Below are 8,043 nucleotides of genomic sequence, written 5' to 3'. Positions count from 1 at the left end.
GGGGTTAAAACCCAGGTCCTTCTGACTCCCAAGCCTGCACTCTACCCACTACGCAGCACTGCTTCCCACACCACGATGATTTCTAAAGTGTAAGCTCGTTGTGGACAGGGTATGTGTCTTCCAACTCTGTTGTATCGTATTCTCCCAAGCACCGTGTGCCCTGCACGTTGTAGGTACTCAATAAATACCATAGGTCGATCGACTGGCCCTGGGCCGTCGTGTTCTCGCGGGCAAGAGCAGCAATTTACAGATGCAAAAACAGGCACAGGGAGGGTAAGTGACTTACCCAGGATCACACAGTAGGCTATTGGCAGAGCCGAGACTAGAACCCAGGTCTTCTGATTCCCAGCTTGATGCTCTGTACCCTAGACCAAACTGTCTCCTCTTTTTTCAATTGATATTTGAGCGCTTACTATGTGCCAGGCATTGTTCTAAGCACTGGGGTAGATACAAGGTAATTGGGTTGGACCCCAGCCATGTCCCACATGGGGCTCACACACTTCATTTTTCAGATGAGGTAAGGTTCGATTGATTTCCGCTCCATTCCACTAATAATAATAATGTTGGTATTTAAGTGCTTACTATGTGCAAAGCACTGTTCTAAGCACTGGGGGATACAACAGTGCTTTGCACATAGTGAGTGCTGGGGGGATACAAGGTGATCAGTTTGTCCCTCACAGGGCTCACAGTCTTCATCCTCATTTTACAGATGAGGTCACTGAGGCCCAGAGAAGTGACGTGACTTGCCCAAAGTCACCCAGCTGACAAGTGGTGGAGCCAGGATTAGAATCCATGACCTCTGACTCTCAAGCCCGGTCTCTTTCCACTGAGCCACGCTGCTTCTCTAGACTTGGACTTCTCTAGACGTAGACTAGACTTGGAAAATGCAAGTACCTGCCTGCAACCAATACTTAATTTCCCTAAGCATAAATCTCCATGAAAAATGTGCCAAAGGGAATGGAAAATCAAGGTAGGTTTAGTAACAATGGATTTTAGGCCCATTGCTTGCTTTCTCCGGGCATTGGGCATGTGGACGTAGACTCATTAGTATAGATTGGAAATTAGGGTTTTGGTTTTTTTTTTGTGGTTGGGCTAGCATGGATTAGTCGCTCCTTTACACTGAAACGGTAACAAATTCTTCTTGCAGTTTCCAATTTGCAGGTTAATCATGTTGGATTATTTTATGAAATTGTAGTCAGAATTTTGCATGATTGGTCACTAGGGGGCCATTTAACTTTGGAGTTTTTCGGTTCCTTATTTAATAATGATGGACCTTTCACTCATTCATTCATTCGATAGTATTTATTGAGCACCTATGCATGTGCAGAGCACTTTACTAAACGCTTGAAATGTACAGTTCGGCAACAGATAGAGACAGTCCCTGCTCAGTGACGGGCTCACAGTCTAAATGGGGACCTGACTGCCCAGGCCTGGGCAGATGCTTGGATATTCATTCATTCATTATTCAATAGTATTTATTGAGTGTTTACTATGTGCAGGGTACTGTACAATTCGGCAACGGATAGAGACAATTCCTGACCAATGACAAGGTCACAGTCTAATCGGGGGAGACAGCAGAGCAAAACATAAATCAAAAACAAGACAACATTATCACGATAAATAGAATCAAGGGGAAGTACATCTCATTAACAAAATAAATAGGGTAATAAATAATATATACAAATGAGCACAGCGCTGAGGGGAAGGGGAGGAGTAGAGGGTCGGGTACAAGATCGTCATATTGGACACAGTGTTCCTCACTGGGCTCACAGTGTGAGAGGGAGAACAGGTATTTTATGCATCTATATTTGGATCTACATATACAACTGCCCTTTTCTTTGAAAGTTGATGCTATGAAGTCCTATTCATTCAATCGTATTTATTGAGCACTTACTCTATGCAAAGCACCATATTCAGCGCTTGGGAGAGTATAATAGAATTTTAAACAGACACATTCCCTGCCTACAATGAGCTTACAGTCCAGAGGGGTCCATTCCATTCCACCTTCCGGCATATAAAGATAATTTCTGGCTGCCCTGTACCGAGCCCTGCAGACAGCTTCTTGGACTCCCCTGCCCCTCTGCTCAGGTAGAGCTATCTGTCTCTTCCCAGACTAAGCCCCACTTTTCTTCATCTCCCACTCCCTTCTGCATCACCCTGACTTGCTCCCTTTGCTCTCTGCCCCCCCCACCCTACAGCACTTATGTACGTATCTGTCATTTTCTATATTTGTATTGATGTCTGTTATCGCCCCCCTCCAGACTGCAAGCTCACTGTGGGTAGGGAATGTCACATTTATTGTTGTACTGTACTTTCCCAAGTGCTTAGTTTAGTGCTCTGCACACGGTAAGTGCTCAATAAATACGATTGAATGAATTTCCATCCCCCCAGGCTCGTGTGTCTCCTGCTCTGGTCTCCCAGTGGACTGTCCTTCAACCTCCTCCAGCTTTACTCTCCTCTTTCTTCTCCCACTACATCCTGGCTTTTAGTTCTTCTCAAGTGAAACTTCTTTCTTTTAATGGTATTTAAGTGCTTACTATGAGCCAGGCACCGTACCAAGCACTGGGTACATAGTAATAACGATTTACAACTTCTCTCTGCCTCACACAGGCCCCTCCTACCCACCTCTAATTTCCTCCAGGTGGTCCTTCTTCACCATCTGCTTCAAGTCTCCCCTTTAATCCTTCTTTATGGAGTAACCACCTGAGGCAGGTGATTCAACTTTGGCCTCCTTTGTCTACTACAAAGAGATGAGAAGGCCTTGCCTATTGCTTATCCAGAGGTCCTAGTGTTGACGTAATGTGCGAAGCAGGAGCTTCCGGGATCAACCCTGCTGGCTGCCTCAGTTCAATCACCCGATGGCAGCAAGAGTCTTTTTAGCCCTTATGGGCAAAAACAGCGTCCCAAAGAGGAAAGAGAAGGCGAAGAAGACCAGAGAGAGGAACAGAGGAGAGAAGCAGGTCAGTCAATCAATCAGCGGTATTTATTGAGTCCTTATTGTGTGCAGAGCTCTGTACTAAGCATTAGAGAGAGCACAACAGAGTTGGTAGCTTCCCTGCCCCAAAACAAGCTTCCAGTCCAGAGGGGGAGTCAGGCCTTGTTATAAATAAATCAATTAAATGATGGATATGTACATACGTCCTGTGGGGCTGAGGAAGGGGTGAAGAAAGAGTAGAAATCCAAGTGCCAGGGTAATACAGAGGGAGTTGGAGAAGAGGTAGTGAGGGCTTAGGCGGGGAAGGCTTCTTGGAAGAGATGTGGCTCCATTGAGGCTTTCAGGGTGGGGAGAGTGATCTCTAAACACCTGTCCATTTCTGATTTTGAATGTGGGGGCAAACTTTGGCCCTGAGCATCGAGATAGTGATAATAATAATTGTGGCATCTGTTAAGCACTTACTATGTGCCGGGCACTGTACTAAGTGCCGGGGTGGTTACAAGCAAATCAGGTTAGACTCAGTCCCTGTCCCTCAGGGGGCTCACAGTCTTAATCCCCATTTCATGGCTGCGGGAGCTGAGGCTCAGAGAAGTTGAGCGACTTGTCCAGGTTCAGGCAGCAGCCAAGCGGCAGAGCCCAAATTAGAACCCAGGGCCTTCTGATTCCCAGGCCCGTGCTGTACCCACTAAGCCAAGTTGCTTCATTATGTGGGACACTGGGGAGGGCAAATCTTCACTGCCATCGTCAGCCCAGTTGGGTCAGCAGAGGTGGGCAGATGTAGAGAATGGCAATTTTAGGCTTGGAAGTGCGGGAGCTTGGACCCCCGCTCGGCCCCCAGCGGGTCCTCCGGATGTCTGGGTAGGGTGCCGGTGGGTGTGCGTATGACTTGTCCTCAGCAGACTCTGGAGCAGGAGCTGGGAGAGGAGCCTCTGGCTTGGCCCTCCTCTCCACCTGCTAAAAGCAGCCCATATCCTTGCCCTCTCCTACCTCACCTCGTTACTCTCCTACTACAACCCAGCCCTCACACTTTGCTCCTCTAACGCCAACCTGCTCCATCTCGTCTACCTTGCTGCTGACCTCTTGCCCACGTCCTGTCTGTGGCCTGGAACGCCCTCCTCCTCATATCCGACAGACAATCTCCCCCACTTCAAAGTCTTATTCAACGCTCATCTCCTCCAAGAGGCCTTCCCTGCCTAAGCCCTCCTTTCCTTTTCTCCCCCTCCCTTCTGCGTCGCCCTGACTCCCTTCCTTTATTCATCCCCCTTCCCAGCCCCTCAGCATTTATGTACATATCTGTTATTTATTGATTTGTATTAATGTCTGTCTCCCCATCTAGGGCGTAAGCTCCTTGTGATGATGATGTTGGTATTTGTTAAGCGCTTACTATGTGCAGAGCACTGTTCTAAGCGCTGGGGTAGACACAGGGGAATCAGGTTGTCCCCCGTGGGGCTCACAAACTTCATCCCCATTTTACAGATGAGGGAACTGAGGCACAGAGAAGTTAAGTGACTTGCCCACAGTCACACAGCTGACAAGTGGCAGAGCTGGGATTCGAACTCATGACCTGTGACTCCAAAGCCCGTGCTCTTTCCACTGAGCCACGCTGTTTCTCTTGTGGGCAGGGATTGTGTCTGTTTCTTGTTATATTGTACCCTCTCAAGCACTTAGTACAGTGCTCTGCACACAGTAGGCACTCAGTAAATATGATTGACTGAAAGAATGAATGAACTTGGTCCTGATGTGTGTCCAGGGAAGACCACAGGGGAACCCTGCGGGTGTCAGGGCTGGGTCAGGATCTGTTCGTTCATTCAGTCGTATTTATTAAGCCCTTACTGTGTGCAGAGCTCTGTACTAAGCGCTTGGAAAAGTACAATCAACAGTGACATTCCCTGCCCACAGTGAGCTCACAATCCGTTGGCAAGGAGTTAAAAGTCAAGCCAACACCTTAGCTATATTTCTGGACCCCTTCCTGCCCCCCAAGGACAGGTTAGCTTTGTCTGACTGCCTTGTCAATCCCGTGGGGCGACAAGATCCTCCACCTCTTGGAACTGGCACCTGTGGAGGAAAAGATAGGAAAGTAGGAATCACGAGAAGTAGCGTGGCTTTGTGGAAAGAGCCCGGGCCTGGGAGTCAGAGGTCCTGAGTTCTAATTCTGTCTGCTGGGCAACCTTTACTTAACTTCTCTGTGCCTGAGTTATCTCATCTATAAAATGGGTATTAGGACTGTGAGCCCTACGTGGGACAGGGACTGTGTCCAACCTGATTAACTTGTACTTACCCCAGCACCTAGATAGTACAGTGCTCTGCACATAGTAAGTGCCCAATAAATACTGTTGAATAAGTGCTCAACAAATACTACAATTATTATTATTATTATTATCATCTCAATGTCAAATCTTCCCTGATTTGAGCTCAATCATACTTGATATGGGCAGAATGTTCCCACGCGACAACCAGTTCTGAACTTCAGTACTGTAAAAACCCATCCTGATGTTCCACCCCGAGGAGCAAGAAAGCAAATCCAGTAGGAAAAAGCAGAGGCTGTTGGCAAGCTCCTTATGGGTAGGGACCGGCACTTTCATTCATTCAATCATATTTATTGAGCGCTTACTCTGTGCAAAGCACTGTACTAAGCGCTTGGGAGAGTACAGTAGAACAATAAACAGACACATTCCCTGCCCACAATGAGTTTACATTCTAGAGGGGGACGACACGTTAATATAAATTCTTCTAATTCTGCTGTATTGCCCTCTCCCAAGCACTCAGTACAGTGCCCTGCACATAGTAAGTGCTCAATAAATATCCCTGAGTGAGTGACAGTGTAGTGGAGCCTCAGCATCCCATCAGGGCAAGAGCTCAGGAAGGGAGAATGCAAGATTTGCCTGATCCCTAAAAATCTCACTGTCAGCTCTATCCCAGTTGGCCTGCGGAGAAATCCGCCCCTGGCAGGGTCATGTACCACATGTCTTATGATTCTTTCTCAACTGCAACAAAGAAGAAAAGAAATGTTTGTGGAGCTGGCTTGAAAACCCACAGAAGCGGGGAATGTGGAAGAACAAAAGCTTTCTTATTATCAGGTTAAAGGCGAGAAAAATAGATAGGTCAGCCTCTGCTTTGAGTATTAGTGGCTGCTTGGCGGGATTTCCAGCGCTCAAGTCACAAATGGCTGGTCTCGGGTGCCAGAACTGGGGCTTCCCGAGACTTCACCCTGTTCATTACGTGTAGGGTGTGTGAGGGAGACTTAGCTTTGAGGTCATGATGAATCTAGAAGCAGCGTGGTGTGGCAGAATGAGTTCTAATCCTGACCCTAGCACTTGTCTGCTGTGTGACCTCGGGCAAGTCACTTAATTTCTCTGGGCCTCAGTTATGTAAAATGGGGATTAAGACTGAGCGCCATCCGTGGGACAGGGACTGTCCAATGTGATTACCTTGTATCTATCCCAGCGCTTAGTACAGTGTCTGGCATATAGTAAGCACTTAGCAATAACAATAATTTAAAAAAAATCTAGGGAACCTTAGACTCAACCGTTTGACACAGTTGAGTCATCAGCCAGGGCTCATCAGCCGGGGCTCTCTGAGGTTAGATCCAGGTTGCAGTGTGTGTCCTTTGGCAGTGCAAGTCCTTTTGTCTCGGACAGAAATTTGGATTCTACCGGATTTAGACTGGCTCCAGGAGACTTTAGAAACCAGCCAAGATCAGGAAATCACGGGGCTGCCAGACAGATGTGATCATCGTCCTCTCTAGGTGAGGGGTCCACACTGTGGAAATCAGCGAGGTTGGTTTCTCTGAGCTCAGAGAGGATCCCGGGCGACTCTAGAGAAGCGAAAGGAGAAAAGGAGGCGGAAATGGAGGGGGCAGGGGCTGGGCGTGCAGACAAGTGGTGAGTTCATCAAATCTGCAAATGGGCATTCCAGAACGTGAAGGGAACGGGAGAAAACAAAAGACAAGCAGTACCAAAAAGTGCTTAGATCATTTCTTCCCCCCTACCCGCCTTCTCCTTTGGAACAATCTTATGTTTTGCCAGGAAAATGAGACGCAGTCTAGATTGTTCCTTGGTCTCTGAGTAAGAGGGTGGATCCATCCACTGTTTGGACTGATTTTAGCAGCTCGAGGAGACATCGTTCCCTTCACCTCCTACCTCTCCTAGTGGTATTTTGTGGCAACCAAGGGACATAGAGTCGAGAGGCAGGAGTCTGGTAAGGGCTTTGGGTTTACTTGGCATCTCTTGCTAGTCTCTGAGCTCTGCTCCGCTAATAATAATACTACTACTATGGTATTTGCTAAGTGCTTACTATGTGCCAAACACTGTTTTAAGCACTGGGTTAGTTACAGGATAATGGGGTTGGATGCAGTCCCTGTCCCACGTGGAACTCATGATCATAATCCCCATTTTACAGTGGAGGTAACTGAGGCACAGAGAAGTGAAGTGACTTGCCCAAGTGGCAGAATGGACACGAGAGCCCAGGTCCTTCTGACTCCCAGGACTGATGATCCATTAGGCCACACTGCTTCTCTAGGACGGGGACTGCTCTGGTTGACTGAGGGTCAGATCGATCTGAGGTTCCAGATGGCAGGCTGTGGCGTTGTCAGCTGCCCTCCTTCTAATTGCCCTTTAGTTGTCCCACCCAGGGTGCCCTAGAGTTGCCCACCCTGGGGGAAAGGGAGGCCCTCAAAGATGATGGCTCCCAGACTTGACTCTCTCCCTCTTCAGCAGTCTCAAAAGATTCTTCAACGCTGAGAATGAGGGCCAAGTTGCATCCTTAGTGGGTATCATTTTCATTTTGAAAAGCTGATAGATTTGTGTGAGACATATAATTCCCTCATACTCTGGCACAGAGACTGCCATATTTTGTCCTGGGCTTTTCCTCTTTGGCCCTGCAATTCAGCCGCCCCTCCGCCACCACCAAAATTTCAGGATTGTTTTCACGTTGGTTCCTATGGCAGGTAAATTTTTGAACTCCATTAGACCCTCTCTGCAAGGAGCATATCTTTTGCTCACTGAGGCCAGGGAATGTGTCCATTTGTTGTGATACTGTACCAAGCTTAGTACACTGCTTTGCGCACAGTAAGTGCCCAATAAATATGATGGAATGAATAGGTGAAGGAA

The sequence above is a fragment of the Ornithorhynchus anatinus genome, chromosome 18 (assembly GCF_004115215.2).
Source record: "Ornithorhynchus anatinus isolate Pmale09 chromosome 18, mOrnAna1.pri.v4, whole genome shotgun sequence".
NCBI lineage: Eukaryota > Metazoa > Chordata > Mammalia > Monotremata > Ornithorhynchidae > Ornithorhynchus > Ornithorhynchus anatinus.
This window is presented reverse-complemented; position numbering follows the sequence as displayed.